Here is an 18687-nt window from a genome sequence, read left to right as displayed (position 1 = left end):
GATAGTCAAAAAGGGAGAGAGAGAGAGGGGAGATAGTCAAAAAGGGAGAGAGAGAGGGGGAGATAGTCAAAAAGGGAGAGAGAGGGGGAGATAGTCAAAAAGGGAGAGAGAGGGGGAGATCGTCAAAAAGGGAGAGAGAGAGAGGCGAGATAGTCAAAAAGGGAGAGAGAGAGGGGGAGATAGTCAAAAAGGGAGAGAGAGTGGGGGAGATAGTCAAAAAGGGAGAGAGAGAGGGGGAGATAGTCAAAAAGGGGGAGAGAGAGGGGGAGATAGTCAAAAAGGGAGAGAGAGAGGGGGAGATAGTCAAAAAGGGGGAGAGAGAGGGGGAGATAGTCAAAAAGGGAGAGAGAGAGGGGGAGATAGTCAAAAAGGGAGAGAGAGAGGGGGAGATAGTCAAAAAGGGGGAGAGAGAGGAGGAGATAGTCAAAAAGGGGGAGAGAGAGGGGGAGATAGTCAAAAAGGGAGAGAGAGAGGGGGAGATAGTCAAAAAGGGAGAGAGAGGGGGAGATAGTCAGAGAGGGGGAGATAGTCAAAAAGGGAGAGAGAGGGGGAGATAGTCAAAAAGGGAGAGAGACAGGGGGAGATAGTCAAAAACGGAGAGAGAGAGGCGAAGATAGTCAAAAAGGGAGAGAGAGAGGGGGAGATAGTCAAAAAGGGAGAGAGAGGGGGAGATAGTCAACAATGGAGAGAGAGAGGGGGAGATAGTCAAAAAGGGAGAGAGAGAGGGGGAGATAGTCAAAAAGGGAGAGAGAGAGGGGGAGATACTCAAAAAGGGAGAGAGAGAGAGGGGGGGAGATAGTCAAAAAGGGAGAGAGAGAGGGGGAGATAGTCAAAAAGGGAGAGAGAGAGGGGGAGATACTCAAAAAGGGAGAGAGAGAGGGGGGGAGATAGTCAAAAAGGGAGAGAGAGAGGGGGAGATAGTCAAAAACGGAGAGAGAGAGGCGAAGATAGTCAAAAAGGGAGAGAGAGAGGGGGAGATAGTCAAAAAGGGAGAGAGAGGGGGAGATAGTCAAAAATGGAGAGAGAGAGGGGGAGATAGTCAAAAAGGGAGAGAGAGAGGGGGAGATAGTCAAAAAGGGAGAGAGAGAGGGGGAGATAGTCAAAAAGAGAGAGAGAGAGGGGGAGATAGTCAAAAAGGGAGAGAGAGAGGGGGAGATAGTCAAAAAGGGGGAGAGAGAGGGGGAGATAGTCAAAAAGGGAGAGAGAGAGGGGGAGATAGTCAAAAAAGGGGAGAGAGAGAGAGAGAGGCGAGATAGTCAAAAAGGGAGAGAGAGAGGGGGAGATAGTCAAAAAGGGAGAGAGACGGGGAGATAGTCAAAAAGGGAGAGAGAGAGGGGGAGATAGTCAAAAAGGGGGAGAGAGAGGGGGAGATAGTCAAAAAGGGAGAGAGAGAGGGGGAGATACTCAAAAAGGGGGAGAGAGAGGGGGAGATAGTCAAAAAGGGAGAGAGAGAGGGGGAGATAGTCAAAAAGGGGGAGAGAGAGGGGGAGATAGTCAAAAAGGGGGAGAGAGAGGAGGAGATAGTCAAAAAGGGGGAGAGAGAGGGGGAGATAGTCAAAAAGGGAGAGAGAGAGGGGGAGATAGTCAAAAAGGGAGAGAGAGGGGGAGATAGTCAAAAAGGGAGAGAGAGAGAGAGGCGAGATAGTCAAAAAGGGAGAGAGAGAGGGGGAGATAGTCAAAAAGGGGGAGAGAGAGGAGGAGATAGTCAAAAAGGGAGAGAGAGAGGGGGAGATAGTCAAAAAGGGAGAGAGAGAGGGGGAGATAGTCAAAAAGGGAGAGAGAGAGAGAGGCGAGATAGTCAAAAAGGGAGAGAGAGAGGGGGAGATAGTCAAAAAGGGAGAGAGAGGGGGAGATAGTCAAAAAGGGAGAGAGAGGGGGAGATAGTCAAAAAGGGAGAGAGAGAGAGAGGCGTGATAGTCAAAAAGGGGGAGAGAGAGGAGGAGATAGTCAAAAACGGAGAGAGAGAGGGGGAGATAGTCAAAAAGGGGGAGAGAGTGGGGAAGATAATCAAAAAGGGAGAGAGAGGAGGAGATAGTCAAAAACGGAGAGAGAGAGGCGAAGATAGTCAAAAAGGGAGAGAGAGAGGGGGAGATAGTCAAAAAGGGAGAGAGAGGGGGAGATAGTCAAAAAGGGAGAGAGAGAGAGGGGGAGATAGTCAAAAAGGGGGAGAGAGAGGAGGAGATAGTCAAAAACGGAGAGAGAGAGGGGGAGATAGTCAAAAAGGGGGAGAGAGTGGGGGAGATAGTCAAAAAGGGAGAGAGAGGAGGAGATAGTCAAAAAAGGAGAGAGAGAGGGGGAGATAGTCAAAAAAGGGGGAGAGAGAGAGAGAGGCGAGATAGTCAAAAAGGGAGAGAGAGAGGAGGAGATAGTCAAAAAGGGAGAGAGAGAGGGGGAGATAGTCAAAAAGGGAGAGAGAGGGGGAGATAGTCAAAAAGGGAGAGAGAGAGGGGGAGATAGTCAAAAAAGGGGGAGAGAGAGAGAGAGGCGAGATAGTCAAAAAGGGAGAGAGAGAGGAGGAGATAGTCAAAAAGGGAGAGAGAGAGGGAGATAGTCAAAAAGGGAGAGAGAGAGAGGCGAGATAGTCAAAAAGGGAGAGAGAGAGGGGGAGATAGTCAAAAAGGGAGAGAGAGAGGGGGAGATAGTCAAAAAGGGGGAGAGAGAGGGGGAGATAGTCAAAAAGGGAGAGAGAGAGGGGGAGATAGTCAAAAAGGGGGAGAGAGAGGGGGAGATAGTCAAAAAGGGAGAGAGAGAGGGGGAGATAGTCAAAAAGGGGGAGAGAGAGGGGGAGATCGTCAAAAAGGGGGAGAGAGAGGAGGAGATAGTCAAAAAGGGGGAGAGAGAGAGGGGGAGATAGTCAAAAAGGGAGAGAGAGAGGGGGAGATAGTCAAAAAGGGAGAGAGAGGGGGAGATAGTCAAAAAGGGAGAGAGAGAGAGGGGGAGATAGTCAAAAAGGGAGAGAGAGGGGGAGATAGTCAAAAAGGGAGAGAGAGGGGGAGATAGTCAAAAAGGGAGAGAGAGAGGGGGAGATACTCAAAAAGGGAGAGAGAGAGGGGGGGAGATAGTCAAAAAGGGAGAGAGAGAGGGGGAGATAGTCAAAAAGGGAGAGAGAGGGGGAGATAGTCAAAAATGGAGAGAGAGGGGGAGATAGTCAAAAATGGAGAGAGAGAGGGGGAGATAGTCAAAAAGGGAGAGAGAGAGGGGGAGATAGTCAAAAAGGGAGAGAGAGAGGGGGAGATAGTCAAAAAGGGAGAGAGAGAGGGGGAGATAGTCAAAAAGGGAGAGAGAGAGGGGGAGATAGTCAAAAATGGAGAGAGAGGGGGGGAGATAGTCAAAAAGGGAGAGAGAGAGGGGGAGATAGTCAAAAAGGGAGAGAGAGAGGGGGAGATAGTCAAAAAGGGAGAGAGAGAGAGGGGGAGATAGTCAAAAAGGGAGAGAGAGAGGGGGAGATAGTCAAAAAGGGAGAGAGAGAGGGGGAGATAGTCAAAAAGGGAGAGAGAGAGGGGGAGATAGTCAAAAAGGGAGAGAGAGAGGGGGAGATAGTCAAAAAGGGGGAGAGAGAGAGAGAGAGAGAGGCGAGATAGTCAAAAAGGGAGAGAGAGAGGGGGAGATAGTCAAAAAGGGAGAGACAGAGAGACGGGAGATAGTCAAAAAGGGAGACAGAGAGGGGGAGATAGTCAAAAAGGGAGAGAGAGAGGGGGAGATAGTCAAAAAGGGAGAGAGAGGGGGAGATAGTCAAAAATGGAGAGAGAGAGGGGGAGATAGTCAAAAAGGGAGAGAGAGGGGGAGATAGTCAAAAAGGGAGAGAGAGAGAGAGAGAGAGGCGAGATAGTCAAAAAGGGAGAGAGAGAGGGGGAGATAGTCAAAAAGGGAGAGAGAGGGGGAGATAGTCAAAAAGGGAGAGAGAGGGGGAGATAGTCAAAAAGGGAGAGAGAGAGAGGCGAGATAGTCAAAAAGGGAGAGAGAGAGGGGGAGATAGTCAAAAAGGGAGAGAGAGAGGGGGAGATAGTCAAAAAGGGGGAGAGAGAGGGGGAGATAGTCAAAAAGGGAGAGAGAGAGGGGGAGATAGTCAAAAAGGGGGAGAGAGAGGGGGAGATAGTCAAAAAGGGAGAGAGAGAGGGGGAGATAGTCAAAAAGGGGGAGAGAGAGGGGGAGATAGTCAAAAAGGGGGAGAGAGAGGAGGAGATAGTCAAAAAGGGGGAGAGAGAGGGGGAGATAGTCAAAAAGGGAGAGAGAGAGGGGGAGATAGTCAAAAAGGGAGAGAGAGGGGGAGATAGTCAAAAAGGGAGAGAGAGAGGGGGAGATAGTCAAAAAGGGAGAGAGAGAGGGGGGAGATAGTCAAAAAGGGAGAGAGAGAGGGGGAGATAGTCAAAAAGGGGGAGAGAGAGAGAGAGAGAGAGAGGCGAGATAGTCAAAAAGGGAGAGAGAGAGGGGGAGATAGTCAAAAAGGGAGAGACAGAGAGAGGGGAGATAGTCAAAAAGGGAGAGAGAGAGGGAGAGATAGTCAAAAAGGGAGAGAGAGAGGGGGAGATAGTCAAAAATGGAGAGAGAGGGGGAGATAGTCAAAAAGGGAGAGAGAGAGAGGGGGAGATAGTCAAAAAGGGAGAGAGAGGGGGAGATAGTCAAAAAGGGAGAGAGAGAGAGAGAGGCGAGATAGTCAAAAAGGGAGAGAGAGAGGGGGAGATAGTCAAAAAGGGAGAGAGAGGGGGAGATAGTCAAAAAGGGAGAGAGAGGGGGAGATAGTCAAAAAGGGAGAGAGAGAGAGGCGAGATAGTCAAAAAGGGAGAGAGAGAGGGGGAGATAGTCAAAAAGGGAGAGAGAGAGGGGGAGATAGTCAAAAAGGGGGAGAGAGAGGGGGAGATAGTCAAAAAGGGAGAGAGAGAGGGGGAGATACTCAAAAAGGGAGAGAGAGAGGGGGGGAGATAGTCAAAAAGGGAGAGAGAGAGGGGGAGCTAGTCAAAAACGGAGAGAGAGAGGCGAAGATAGTCAAAAAGGGAGAGAGAGAGGCGAAGATAGTCAAAAAGGGAGAGAGAGAGGGGGAGATAGTCAAAAAGGGAGAGAGAGGGGGAGATAGTCAAAAATGGAGAGAGAGGGGGAGATAGTCAAAAAGGGAGAGAGAGAGGGGGAGATAGTCAAAAAGGGAGAGAGAGAGGGGGAGATAGTCAAAAAGGGAGAGAGAGAGGGGAGATAGTCAAAAAGGGGGAGAGAGAGGGGGAGATAGTCAAAAAGGGAGAGAGAGAGGGGGAGATAGTCAAAAAGGGGGAGAGAGAGAGAGAGGCGAGATAGTCAAAAAGGGAGAGAGAGAGGGGGAGATAGTCAAAAAGGGAGAGAGAGGGGGAGATAGTCAAAAAGGGAGAGAGAGGGGGAGATAGTCAAAAAGGGAGAGAGAGGGGGAGATAGTCAAAAAGGGAGAGAGAGAGAGAGGCGAGATAGTCAAAAAGGGAGAGAGAGAGGGGGAGATAGTCAAAAAGGGAGAGAGAGAGGGGGAGATAGTCAAAAAGGGGGAGAGAGAGGGGGAGATAGTCAAAAAGGGAGAGAGAGAGGGGGAGATAGTCAAAAAGGGAGAGAGAGGGGGAGATAGTCAAAAAGGGAGAGAGAGAGAGGCGAGATAGTCAAAAAGGGAGAGAGAGAGGGGGAGATAGTCAAAAAGGGGGAGAGAGAGGAGGAGATAGTCAAAAACGGAGAGAGAGAGGGGGAGATAGTCAAAAAGGGGGAGAGAGTGGGGGAGATAGTCAAAAAGGGAGAGAGAGGAGGAGATAGTCAAAAACGGAGAGAGAGAGGCGAAGATAGTCAAAAAGGGAGAGAGAGAGGGGGAGATAGTCAAAAAGGGAGAGAGAGGGGGAGATAGTCAACAATGGAGAGAGAGAGGGGGAGATAGTCAAAAAGGGAGAGAGAGAGAGGGGGAGATAGTCAAAAAGGGAGAGAGAGAGGGGGAGATACTCAAAAAGGGAGAGAGAGAGAGGGGGGGAGATAGTCAAAAAGGGAGAGAGAGAGAGAGAGAGGGGGAGATAGTCAAAAAGGGAGAGAGAGAGGGGGAGATACTCAAAAAGGGAGAGAGAGAGGGGGGAGATAGTCAAAAAGGGAGAGAGAGAGGGGGAGATACTCAAAAAGGGAGAGAGAGAGGGGGGGAGATAGTCAAAAAGGGAGAGAGAGAGGGGGAGATAGTCAAAAACGGAGAGAGAGAGAGGCGAAGATAGTCAAAAAGGGAGAGAGAGAGGGGGAGATAGTCAAAAAGGGAGAGAGAGGGGGAGATAGTCAAAAATGGAGAGAGAGAGGGGGAGATAGTCAAAAAGGGAGAGAGAGAGAGGGGGAGATCGTCAAAAAGGGAGAGAGAGAGGGGGAGATACTCAAAAAGGGAGAGAGAGAGAGGGGGGGAGATAGTCAAAAAGGGAGAGAGAGAGAGAGAGAGGGGGAGATAGTCAAAAAGGGAGAGAGAGAGGGGGAGATACTCAAAAAGGGAGAGAGAGAGGGGGGGAGATAGTCAAAAAGGGAGACAGAGAGGGGGAGATAGTCAAAAAGGAAAGAGAAGGGGAGATAGTCAAAAAGGGAGAGAGAGAGAGGGGGAGATAGTCAAAAATGGAGAGACAGAGGGGGAGATAGTCAAAAAGGGAGAGAGAGGGGGAGATAGTCAAAAAGAGAGAGAGAGAGAGGGGGAGATAGTCAAAAAGGGAGAGAGAGAGGGGGAGATAGTCAAAAATGGAGAGAGAGGGGGAGATAGTCAAAAATGGAGGGAGAGAGGGGAGATAGTCAAAAATGGAGAGAGAGGGGAGATAGTCAAAAAGGGAGAGAGAGAGAGGGGGAGATAGTCAAAAAGGGAGAGAGAGAGAGGGGGAGATAGTCAAAAAGGGAGAGAGAGAGGGGAGATATTCAAAAATGGAGGGAGAGAGGGGGAGATAGTCAAAAAGGGAGAGAGAGGGGGAGATAGTCAAAAAGGGAGAGAGAGAGGGGGAGATAGGCAAAAATGGAGAGAGAGGGGGAGATAGTCAAAAAGGGAGAGAGAGGGGGAGATAGTCAAAAAGAGAGAGAGAGAGGGGGAGATAGTCAAAAAGGGAGAGAGAGAGGGGGAGATAGTCAAAAAGGGAGAGAGAGAGGGGGAGATAGTCAAAAGGGGAGAGAGAGAGGGGGAGATAGTCAAAAAGGGAGAGAGAGAGGGGAGATAGTCAAAAAGGGAGAGAGAGGGGAGATCGGCAAAAAGGGAGAGAGAGAGGGGGGGAGATAGTCAAAAAGGGAGGGAGAGAGGGGGAGATAGTCAACAAGGGAGAGAGAGGGGGAGATAGTCAACAAGGGAGAGAGAGAGAGGGGGGGAGATAGTCAAAAAGGGAGAGAGAGAGAGAGGAGAGATAGTCAAAAATGGAGAGAGATAGTCAAAAATGGAGAGAGAGAGAGAGGAGAGATAGTCAAAAATGGAGAGAGAGAGAGGAGAGAGAGAGAGGAGAGAGAGAGAGGAGAGAGAGAGAGAGAGGAGAGATAGTCAAAAATGGAGAGAGAGAGGAGAGAGAGAGAGGAGAGAGGAGAGAGAGAGAGAGAGGAGAGAGAGAGAGAGAGAGAGAGAGAGAGGAGATAGTTAAAAAGGGGGAGAGAGGAGAGATAGACAAAAAGGTGGAGAGAGAGAGAGAGAGGAGAGATAGTTAAAAAGGGGGAGAGAGGGAGAGAGGAGAGATATTTAAAAAGGGGGAGAGAGGGAGAGAGGAGAGATAGTTAAAAAGGGGGAGAGAGGGAGAGAGGAGAGATAGTTAAAAAGGGGGAGAGAGGGAGAGAGGAGAGATAATTAAAAAGGGGGAGAGAGGGAGAGAGGAGAGATAGTTAAAAAGGGGGAGAGATGGAGAGAGGAGAGATATTTAAAAAGGGGGAGAGAGGGAGAGAGGAGAGATAGTTAAAAAGGGGGAGAGAGGGAGAGAGGAGAGATAATTAAAAAGGGGGAGAGAGGGGGAGAGGAGAGATAGTTAAAAAGGGGGAGAGAGGGAGAGAGGAGAGATAATTAAAAAGGGGGAGAGAGGGAGAGAGGAGAGATAGTTAAAAAGGGGGAGAGAGGGAGAGAGGAGAGATAATTAAAAAGGTGGAGAGAGGGAGAGAGGGAGAGAGGAGAGATAGTTAAAAAGGGGGAGAGAGGGAGAGAGGAGAGATAATTAAAAAGGGGGAGAGAGGGAGAGAGGAGAGATAGTTAAAAAGGGGGAGAGAGGGAGAGAGGAGAGATAATTAAAAAGGGGGAGAAGGGGAGAGAGGGAGAGAGGAGAGATAGTTAAAAAGGGGGAGAGAGGGAGAGAGGGAGAGAGGAGAGATAATTAAAAAGGGGGAGAGAGGGAGAGAGGAGAGATAGTTAAAAAGGGGGAGAGAGGGAGAGAGGAGAGATAATTAAAAAGGGGGAGAGAGGGAGAGAGGAGAGATAGTTAAAAAGGGGGAGAGAGGGAGAGAGGAGAGATAGTTAAAAAGGGGGAGAGAGGGAGAGAGGAGAGATATTTAAAAAGGGGGAGAGAGGGAGAGAGGAGAGATAGTTAAAAAGGGGGAGAGAGGGAGAGAGGAGAGATAATTAAAAAGGGGGAGAGAGGGAGAGAGGAGAGATAATTAAAAAGGGGGAGAGAGGGAGAGAGGAGAGATAGTTAAAAAGGGGGAGAGAGGGAGAGAGGAGAGATAGTTAAAAAGGGGGAGAGAGGGAGAGGAGAGATAATTAAAAAGGGGGAGAGAGGGAGAGAGGGAGAGAGGAGAGATAGTTAAAAAGGGGGAGAGAGGGAGAGAGGAGAGATAATTAAAAAGGGGGAGAGAGGGAGAGAGGAGAGATAGTTAAAAAGGGGGAGAGAGGGAGAGAGGAGAGATAATTAAAAAGGGGGAGAGAGGGAGAGAGGAGAGATCGTTAAAAAGGGGGAGAGAGGGAGAGAGGAGAGATGGTCAAAAAGGGGGAGAGAGGGAGAGAGGAGAGATATTTAAAAAGGGGGAGAGAGGGAGAGAGGAGAGATAGTTAAAAAGGGGGAGAGAGGGAGAGAGGAGAGATAGTTAAAAAGGGGGAGAGAGGGAGAGAGGAGAGATATTTAAAAAGGGGGAGAGAGGGAGAGAGGAGAGATAGTTAAAAAGGGGGAGAGAGGGAGAGAGGAGAGATAATTAAAAAGGGTGAGAGAGGGAGAGAGGAGAGATAGTTAAAAAGGGAGAGAGAGAGAGAGAGAGGAGAGATAGTTAAAAAGGGGGAGAGAGGGAGAGAGGAGAGATAGTTAAAAAGGGGGAGAGAGAGAGAGAGGGGAGAGATAGTTAAAAAGGGGGAGAGAGAGAGAGGGGAGAGATAGTTAAAAAGGGGGAGAGAGAGAGAGAGGAGAGATATTTAAAAAGGGGGAGAGAGGGAGAGAGGAGAGATAGTTAAAAAGGGAGAGAGAGAGAGAGAGAGAGGAGAGATAGTTAAAAAGGGGGAGAGAGGGAGAGAGGAGAGATAGTTAAAAAGGGAGAGAGAGAGAGAGAGGAGAGATAGTTAAAAAGGGGGAGAGAGGGAGAGAGAGGGGAGAGATAGTTAAAAAGGGGGAGAGAGGGAGAGAGGAGAGATAGTTAAAAAGGGAGAGAGAGAGAGAGAGGAGAGATAGTTAAAAAGGGAGAGAGAGAGAGAGAGGAGAGATAGTTAAAAAGGGGGAGAGAGGGAGAGAGGAGAGATAGTTAAAAAGGGGGAGAGAGGGAGAGAGGAGAGATAGTTAAAAAGGGGGAGAGAGAGAGAGGGGAGAGATAGTTAAAAAGGGGGAGAGAGAGAGAGAGGAGAGATAGTTAAAAAGGGGGAGAGAGAGAGAGGGGAGAGATAGTTAAAAAGGGGGAGAGAGAGAGAGGGGAGAGATAGTTAAAAAGGGGGAGAGAGAGAGAGGGGAGAGATAGTTAAAAAGGGGGAGAGAGAGAGAGGGGAGAGATAGTTAAAAAGGGGGAGAGAGAGAGAGGGGAGAGATAGTTAAAAAGGGGGAGAGAGAGAGAGGGGAGAGATAGTTAAAAAGGGGGAGAGAGAGAGAGGGGAGAGATAGTTAAAAAGGGGGAGAGAGAGAGAGGGGAGAGATAGTTAAAAAGGGGGAGAGAGAGAGAGGGGAGAGATAGTTAAAAAGGGGGAGAGAGAGAGAGAGGAGAGATAGTTAAAAAGGGGGAGAGAGAGAGAGGGGAGAGATAGTTAAAAAGGGGGAGAGAGAGAGAGAGGAGAGATAGTTAAAAAGGGGGAGAGAGAGAGAGGGGAGAGATAGTTAAAAAGGAGAGAGAGAGAGAGAGAGAGGAGAGATAGTTAAAAAGGGGGAGAGAGAGAGAGGGGAGAGATAGTTAAAAAGGGGGAGAGAGAGAGAGGGGAGAGATAGTTAAAAAGGGGGAGAGAGAGAGAGGGGAGAGATAGTTAAAAAGGGAGAGAGAGAGAGAGGAGAGATAGTTAAAAAGGGGGAGAGAGAGAGAGGGGAGAGATAGTTAAAAAGGGGGAGAGAGGGAGAGAGGAGAGATAGTTAAAAAGGGGGAGAGAGAGAGAGGGGAGAGATAGTTAAAAAGGGGGAGAGAGAGAGAGGGGAGAGATAGTTAAAAAGGGGGAGAGAGAGAGAGGGGAGAGATAGTTAAAAAGGGGGAGAGAGAGAGAGGGGAGAGATAGTTAAAAAGGGAGAGAGAGAGAGAGGAGAGATAGTTAAAAAGGGGGAGAGAGAGAGAGGGGAGAGATAGTTAAAAAGGGGGAGAGAGGGAGAGAGGAGAGATAGTTAAAAAGGGGGAGAGAGGGAGAGGGGAGAGATAGTTAAAAAGGGGGAGAGAGGGAGAGAGGAGAGATAGTTAAAAAGGGGGAGAGAGAGAGAGGGGAGAGATAGTTAAAAAGGGAGAGAGAGAGAGAGGAGAGATAGTTAAAAAGGGAGAGAGAGAGAGAGAGGAGAGATAGTTAAAAAGGGAGAGAGAGAGAGAGAGGAGAGATAGTTAAAAAGGGGGAGAGAGGGAGAGAGGAGAGATAGTTAAAAAGGGAGAGAGAGGGAGAGAGGAGAGATAGTTAAAAAGGGGGAGATAGGGAGAGAGGAGAGATAGTTAAAAAGGGAGAGAGAGGGAGAGAGGAGAGATAGTTAAAAAGGGGGAGAGAGGGAGAGAGGAGAGATAGTTAAAAAGGGAGAGAGAGGGAGAGAGGAGAGATAGTTAAAAAGGGAGAGAGAGAGAGAGAGAGAGGAGAGAGGAGAGATAGTTAAAAAGGGGGAGAGAGGGAGAGAGGAGAGATAGTTAAAAAGGGGGAGAGAGGGAGAGAGGAGAGATAGTTAAAAAGGGGGAGAGAGAGAGAGGGGAGAGATAGTTAAAAAGGGGGAGAGAGAGAGAGAGGAGAGATAGTTAAAAAGGGGGGAGAGAGAGAGAGGGGAGAGATAGTTAAAAAGGGGGAGAGAGAGAGAGGGGAGAGATAGTTAAAAAGGGGGAGAGAGAGAGAGGGGAGAGATAGTTAAAAAGGGGGAGAGAGAGAGAGGGGAGAGATAGTTAAAAAGGGGGAGAGAGAGAGAGGGGAGAGATAGTTAAAAAGGGGGAGAGAGAGAGAGGGGAGAGATAGTTAAAAAGGGGGAGAGAGAGAGAGGGGAGAGATAGTTAAAAAGGGGGAGAGAGAGAGAGGGGAGAGATAGTTAAAAAGGGGGAGAGAGAGAGAGGGGAGAGATAGTTAAAAAGGGGGAGAGAGAGAGAGAGGAGAGATAGTTAAAAAGGGGGAGAGAGAGAGAGGGGAGAGATAGTTAAAAAGGGGGAGAGAGAGAGAGAGGAGAGATAGTTAAAAAGGGGGAGAGAGAGAGAGGGGAGAGATAGTTAAAAAGGGAGAGAGAGAGAGAGAGAGAGGAGAGATAGTTAAAAAGGGGGAGAGAGAGAGAGGGGAGAGATAGTTAAAAAGGGGGAGAGAGAGAGAGGGGAGAGATAGTTAAAAAGGGGGAGAGAGAGAGAGGGGAGAGATAGTTAAAAAGGGAGAGAGAGAGAGAGGAGAGATAGTTAAAAAGGGGGAGAGAGAGAGAGGGGAGAGATAGTTAAAAAGGGGGAGAGAGGGAGAGAGGAGAGATAGTTAAAAAGGGGGAGAGAGAGAGAGGGGAGAGATAGTTAAAAAGGGGGAGAGAGAGAGAGGGGAGAGATAGTTAAAAAGGGGGAGAGAGAGAGAGGGGAGAGATAGTTAAAAAGGGGGAGAGAGAGAGAGGGGAGAGATAGTTAAAAAGGGAGAGAGAGAGAGAGGAGAGATAGTTAAAAAGGGGGAGAGAGAGAGAGGGGAGAGATAGTTAAAAAGGGGGAGAGAGGGAGAGAGGAGAGATAGTTAAAAAGGGGGAGAGAGGGAGAGGGGAGAGATAGTTAAAAAGGGGGAGAGAGGGAGAGAGGAGAGATAGTTAAAAAGGGGGAGAGAGAGAGAGGGGAGAGATAGTTAAAAAGGGAGAGAGAGAGAGAGGAGAGATAGTTAAAAAGGGAGAGAGAGAGAGAGAGGAGAGATAGTTAAAAAGGGAGAGAGAGAGAGAGAGGAGAGATAGTTAAAAAGGGGGAGAGAGGGAGAGAGGAGAGATAGTTAAAAAGGGAGAGAGAGGGAGAGAGGAGAGATAGTTAAAAAGGGGGAGGTAGGGAGAGAGGGAGAGAGAGGGAGAGGGAGAGGGAGAGAGAGAGAGAGAGGAGAGAGAGAGGAGAGAGAGAGAGAGAGAGGAGAGATGGTCAAAAAGGGAGAGGAGAGGGGGGAGGGAGGGAGATAGTCAAAAAGTAAATAAAAACAACCAATCAGTGAGCCAGCTTAAGCGAGCATTTAAAAGTTTTAGTCTCAAACTCGAGTTTGTCCCTCAAGTTGGTCATCACTCATCACTATCACAGATCATCCCCCATCCAATACCATAATCTATTCTACCCCCAATAACCCTCACTAAGCCCACCTCTTCCCAATTCTACAGTTTTTCCTTCCTGAGAGTAATTCTTCCCCACATCCCTTATTTCTCTAAATCTCCCTCTATTTTGTCCCTCAAACCTCATGTTGATGTGTTCTTCCCCTCCCCCTCTTTATATTGTTCGTTTTGTTGTTACATCCTGGTTCATTCTATGTTGCAGCTCTTCCATGAGCCTCGACCTTGTATACAAAAGCTTCATTTGCAAAACACAACCAGTCATCGTGGTGACATCAGCTTGAATTCACCCGTCGATCTTCTGGGCTTGGAGGCGTAACCGGAAAGAAGGCGTACTCCTTGATGCGTCACCCTGCTTTCGAAGCACCACGACAGATTCGTAGCCGAGTCTGGAATCGAACCCAGACGAGACAGCTCAAAGAGATATCTCATCGAGGACCCACGACTGTGCCAAAGACGGCTCGGGTGACAAGGTGGAGGTAATAAAGGTCTCAAGCTCCTTGGATAAGGTGTGAAAAGAAAGTTGGGATAATGGGAATAAAAGTCTGGACACATGTTGAGAAAGACGCAACGGAGGGAGATGTGTGGTGTGCGCTTGGTTGCTCGCGTCCGGCTTTGGCATCACCTTGTCTTGTAAACCGTTAAACAACAGCAAGAGTCGCTTTGAACCCAGACAACTGGAGCTCGATGGAACCCCTACGGCCTCCATTGTTGCACGGGCAAAGTGAGCACGTCCACCATCGATTCCGTGTGACACTGTCCGTGGACACGTCCGTCTCGACGATACGTCTGGGTCGTGCCTCCTCGAGCCCGGTGGTTCCAGGTGGACGATCGGATGAAACGAGCAGGTGATGGAAGCAAACGAGCATCGTTTGGGTTCGTGCAGATGGTCTGGCAGATGTTTCTCGGTCTTCGGACGTCACCAAGGTCAGAGAAAGCAAACACCGCTGTGTACGCAGAGGTTGTGTCTATCTCGTGGCCGAAAGACGTGTCGATGGGGAGCATTTTTGGACGTCACCGTTTCCACTTCACGGTTCAAAGGTCGAACGCATACCGGTCTCTCAGGTTGATCATGGTCCTGGCAGGATGTGACAAGGAGGGGTGGAAGAAGGTTGATGGGTTTTTAGCCGTAAAAAGAAAGGGAAAACAAAGGCAGAAAGAGCCTCGTGAAATACAGTGCATTCGTTACATTACACGTCACAAAGGGGGAAAATGTGTCACTTGTGATGCAATACGTTGACCTTCTTTGAAGTCATTAAGCGGGTTGACGGGTAATTAGTTGGAGACTTGATCCACGTCCCTCCACCCGTGTTCTTATATCCAACCAAATGGCGATCGAACCATCCAGGTTACCACCAGGGCAGCCGAACCATCCAGGTTACCACCAACAGGGTGGTTGAACCATCCAGGTTACCACCAGAGACGTTAAATCATCCAGGTTACCATCAGGGCAGCCATACCATCCAGGTTACCATCAGAGCCGTTAAATCATCCAGGTTACCACCAACAAGGTGGTTGAACCATCCAGGTTACCACCAGGGCAGCCGAACCATCCAGGTTAACACCAACAGGGTGGTTGAACCATCCAGGTTACCATCAGGGCGGTCAAACCATCCAGGTTACCACCAACAGGGTGGTTGAACCATCCAGGTTACCATCAGGGCAGCCATACCATCCAGGTTACCATCAGGGCCGTCAAACCATCCAGGTTACCACCAACAAGGTGGTTGAACCATCCAGGTTAACACCAACAGGGTGGTTGAACCATCCAGGTTAACACCAGGGCAGTCAAACCATCCAGGTTACCACCAGGGCGGTCAAACCATCCAGGTTACCATCAGGGCGGTCAAACCATCCAGGTTACCACCAACAAGGTGGTTGAACCATCCAGGTTAACACCAACAGGGTGGTTGAACCATCCAGGTTACTATCAGGGCGGTCAAACCATCCAGGTTACCACCAACAGGGTGGTTGAACCATCCAGGTTAACACAAAGGCAGTCAAACCATCCAGGTTACCACCAGGGCGGTCAAACCATCCAGGTTACCATCAGGGCTGTCATACCATCCCGGTTACCACCACAGCCGTTAAATCATCCAGGTTACCACCAGGGCCGTCAAACCATCCAGGTTACCACCAGGGCCATCGAACCATCCAGGTTACCACCAGGGCCGTCAAACCATCCAGGTTACCACCAGGGCCGTCGAACCATCCAGGTTACCACCAGGGCGGTCAAACCATCCAGGTTACCACCAGGGCCGTCGAACCATCCAGGTTACCACCAGGGCCGTCGAACCATCCAGGTTACCACCAGGGCCGTCGAACCATCCAGGTTACCACCAGGGCCGTCAAACCATCCAGGTTACCACCAGGGCCATCGAACCATCCAGGTTACCACCAGGGCCGTCGAACCATCCAGGTTACCACCAGGGCCATCAAACCATCCAGGTTACCACCAGGGCCGTCAAACCACCAGGGCCGTCAAACCATCCAGGTTACCACCAGGGCCATCAAACCATCCAGGTTACCACCAGGGCCGTCAAACCACCAGGGCCGTCAAACCATCCAGGTTACCACCAGGGCCATCAAACCATCCAGGTTACCACCACGGCCGTCAAAGCATCCAGGTTACCACCACAGTGGTCGAGTATATGATGAACCAAGATCTGTGGTTTAAGATTTGCTATCTGGGGCCACATTAACTTGGTACATGGGGTTACCCATAACCATGAGGGACATGAATGTATCAGGCGTGACGGTCGGGGTGTCAAAGCCATAAACAGGCAATGGCTAATGGCGAGTATTTCTATTACTAGCGGGGATTATTGCATGCCACTCTGGGCCTCAATTTCTCGTTTCATCCGAATCCGATGGTTATGAGAAAGAGAAGGGGGGGGGGGGGACAGTGAGAGAGGAGGGAGAAGAGACAATGAGGGGGAGGCTGTAGGATGAGGTGGGGGGAGGATGGAGGGTCATGGGATGAGAGGGGCAAGGCTGTAGAAAGCAGAAACACGTAGCTTGTGGAGGAGCAGGAATGATGGGGGATGGGAAAAAGAAATGAGCCAGAAGGTTGCAGAGGAAGCAGAAAGGAAAGAGAATGAGAAAAAAGGGCTTTTAAGGAAGAAGAAGAAGAGCAAGGCTTATCGTGAAGAAGAGGAGGAACAGCTTTAGGAGAGGAGAGGCGACTATCACAGCTGCCAGCTGCTTAGATAGAGCAAGGGAGGGAGGGTGGGTGCTGGGAAAGGGAGAAATAAAGGCGCGAAAAGAGGGGTTGCGAGGATGAAAATAAAAAATGGAGTTATACTAATATATTTATTTATTTAAATTTATATATACATATTACGTACGAGGACATGGGGGGCGTGCGCAACAGTCACGCGGGTTCACAAAAGCTCAAATCAATAACCGGTGTCGCGCAGAACTGTTGGACTCGCCGCGCAGTGCGCACCCTGGTCGAGCGACACCGATATGCAAAAGGACGTCATCGCCAACCTCCCACGGCGTGGCCATTGCACGGGACGTGCACGCAAGCAGGGAGACGCCGGGCGGGGCACGTGGGCACGTACGCACGTACGCACGCGGCACGCGGCGCGGCCTCGAGCTCCAGGAGGAGAACGTGCCGCGCGCATCGGTTGCTGCCTTCGTCATCGCTCCGGTTATTTTTACGACTGCGATGCGTCGTTCGCTGATACAGTTTGCCCATGACGAGGGGGAACGTGGAATGAAATAAACGGCTCACCGAATGCACTCCCGGTCGTGAAGAAGAGCACGTCCATGGTCTGCGAAGGTCGTGGTGACCGGTGTGCACAATACACATACACCTGCAGTAGAGTAAAATAAATAAATAAACTTTCCAACTACATCACGTAGTGTACACTGCACGTCTGCACTGTACTTGCATTCTCCGTTGATCTGCAAAAGTTGGGTTCAAGTTCGAATTCCAGGTTTGTTGGGTGGGAATAGATGGAAAAATTGCTGCAATTGTCTGTCGACCTCTATACACCCTTCTATCCCCACTACATGACAACACCGCCATTGCACGATGTTGCTGTCTTGACTTGACCACCATGTGGAAGAGGGATATCCCCCAACCCAAAGGGTGAACAACCGCTTACCTTCCAAGGTCCCAAGGAGCCGAATTGTGGGATTCTGGGATTGATCATGAAACGCGAAGCATTGATTGGATCGCAATCTCCTTCTTCTTCTTAAAATGACGCAAATATTCCCACGTTTTGTGGAAGCGGTTTTTGGCCGAAGTCTTTCACGAACAAGCTGGCGAGGCCTGACGCTTGACATTCGGGCAGGAATTTGTGATTGTTGAGGATGCCGGCGATAACTCGCCTACTCTTCGCGAAGGACACCGTGGGATCTTTAAGGTCCACCAACTAATATCGGCAGACGGGACGACCATCCGAGGGACGGCACTCACGTTGATGAATCATCCTGCCTGTGAAACACCAGGATGGCAGTTTACCTGATATGATATGATGACGCAATATGATTGTCCCAACCCAAAAGAAAAAGATCGAATCCGTGAAATTGAAGCATTTCCTTCATCCCCATTTTTAGGCCTAATGAAACAAAATGTCAGCGTGCATGTTTTCCCGCGAAACACGCTCACGTGCTCGATCACGTGACGCAGGTCTTGTGATGGGCAAGACAAAGTGAAGGAAAGCTGCTCCTTTTTATTGTTCCTATGCTTCTTTTGTCTTCTTATTATTGTCGTTCCTCTGCTTCTTCTCCCCCATTGTCCCCATTAATGTATTTTTATTTTATTTTATATATTTATGCTCAGGAAGGTGGTTCCATGGTGCTTGTATAAGTGAACACCTGCGATTGAACAAGTCCAGTCACCACCTTCACGTTCGAAAAAAGTTAGAAAGTTTCCACCACAAAAGCAACTGTAGACCTAGCTGCGCACGTGAGCGAGTACACCTGCGTTAGGGATTCCCTGAAGCACCTGTCTGGCTAAACCACCGTAAACGTGTCGATTCTCCAGGGGGTTCGGGTTTGCGACCCCAGGAATCATCCGCCGGGATTTTCCTGCCCTCTGACTCGGACGGCCTTCGGAGTGAGTGCTGTATAAACACTTAGAGCGTCCACACGGTGTCTCCGCAAAAACATGTTTGTCTGTCTCACTAACCCACACTCCGACACACGTGTCCGAGTGAGCGGTGCTCGTAGAGATGGTGAGGAGTGGTGCGTCCCTATTGATCCCATCAATAAATGTTGAATTGTATGTCGAGGTGAATGCTGAATAAATTGGTGAGATGCTGATTGAGGGTGCTGACTTCGGCGTCTTTTGGTGAGATGTGGTGAGCTGGTGAGATGGGGGGTCGTGGTGGTTGTATTATGCGTCCTGGTGAGACGGCGAGGAGGAATTGGTGAATGTTGGTGAGTTCAGATATGCGGTTTGAGGTGGTCATGTGAGTCCTGGTGAGACATGATGAGACGTGGTCATGGCAGTGATATTGTGAGTCCAGGTAAGACGTTCGGAATTGGTGAGATGTGTGAGTTGATGATGATAGCATGAGTTCTGGTGAGAAATGGTGAGTAGATGACGATAGCATGAGTTCTGGTGAGATAATGTGAGTTGTTGATGATAGGATGAGTCCTGGTGAGATCTGGTGAGTTGAGGATGATAGTGTGAGTCCTGGTGAGATATGGTGAGTTGATGATTGCACGAGTACTGGCGAGATATGGTGAGTTGATTATTATAGCATGACTCCTGGTGAAATATGGTGAGTTGATGATTGCAGCATGAGTCCTGGCGAGACATGGTGAGTTGAAGATGATAGCATGAGTTCTGGTGAGATATGGTGAGTTGATGATGATAGCATGAGTTTTGAAGAGACATGGTGAGTTGATGATGATAGCATGAGTCCTGGTGAGATATGGT

General features: G+C 49.4%; 1 long non-coding RNA gene across 1 annotated transcript in view; it reads right to left on the bottom strand.

Moving 5' to 3' along the window:
- LOC144888882 (uncharacterized) overlaps nt 1-16941 on the bottom strand; it is a 59042-nt gene extending 42101 nt beyond the window's left edge. Inside the window, exons 1-2 of the long non-coding RNA XR_013621445.1 lie at nt 16904-16941; nt 16528-16609 (exon numbers count right to left, since the gene is read on the bottom strand). This is a non-coding gene — a long non-coding RNA (uncharacterized LOC144888882). The remainder of the gene's footprint in view (nt 1-16527; nt 16610-16903) is intronic.
- Between the last annotated feature and the right edge of the window lie 1746 nt (nt 16942-18687).

This window comes from Myxine glutinosa, chromosome 14 (genome assembly GCF_964187855.1).
Source record: "Myxine glutinosa chromosome 14, kmMyxGlut1.1, whole genome shotgun sequence".
NCBI lineage: Eukaryota > Metazoa > Chordata > Myxini > Myxiniformes > Myxinidae > Myxine > Myxine glutinosa.
This window is presented reverse-complemented; position numbering and strand designations above follow the sequence as displayed.